This window comes from Frankliniella occidentalis, unplaced genomic scaffold (genome assembly GCF_000697945.3).
Source record: "Frankliniella occidentalis isolate FOCC.00 unplaced genomic scaffold, Focc_3.1 Scaffold72, whole genome shotgun sequence".
NCBI classification, from domain to species: Eukaryota; Metazoa; Arthropoda; class Insecta; order Thysanoptera; family Thripidae; genus Frankliniella; species Frankliniella occidentalis.
The window spans coordinates 540,217-540,785 of record NW_026267202.1 but is presented as its reverse complement, the minus strand read 5'-3'; the positions used below and the strand labels follow the sequence as shown (position 1 = coordinate 540,785).

General features: G+C 47.1%; 1 protein-coding gene across 1 annotated transcript in view; it reads right to left on the bottom strand.

Moving 5' to 3' along the window:
• Window positions 1–569, bottom strand: part of LOC113210405 (apolipophorins) — a gene marked incomplete in the record, with an annotated part of 15,409 nt that overhangs the window by 13,296 nt on the left and 1,544 nt on the right.

Sequence of the window (569 nt, the reverse complement as noted above, 5' to 3'; positions counted from 1 at the left end):
CCCCCCTTTCCCTTGATGTTGACTGGATCCGCGTCTGCTCTGCAGGTAGGCGACTTGCCCTGCCCTGGACATATGGTCTTCTCTCGCACGGCGCGGACAGATGCGTTTTGTTAGCCAATTGTCGGAGTGAGTGGATGGGCAAGAAGCAGCCCGGGTGGGCCCCCTCCCTCTCTCTACCATCCGTCCAAGGGCGTCAGGAACCAACGCGCAACGCCCAGCAGGAAGCGGCAGGCGACATCAGAGGCACTTCCCACTCACTAGAGTTCTGTCGTGAAAGGGGGAAAAGAAAGAAAAGCAACTTTGGGGTGAACAATGGATTTTATTCACCTGCTTCTAAGCACTATTTCTGCAGAAACAGACATGCCAATAAAACCCCTAGTTCAACACAAATCAACTGCACTTCACTGAATGGTAAATTTAAAATAAATAGATGGTGTATACAATTTAACACTAGTCTGGCTTGGTTCCCCATAACAGTGGAGTATGAGAAAACAAACAAATCATGGCACTTTTCAGTTTTAGAGGCTAGTACAAAGTGGTATTTAAAATAGCAATAATTCACAATTTAT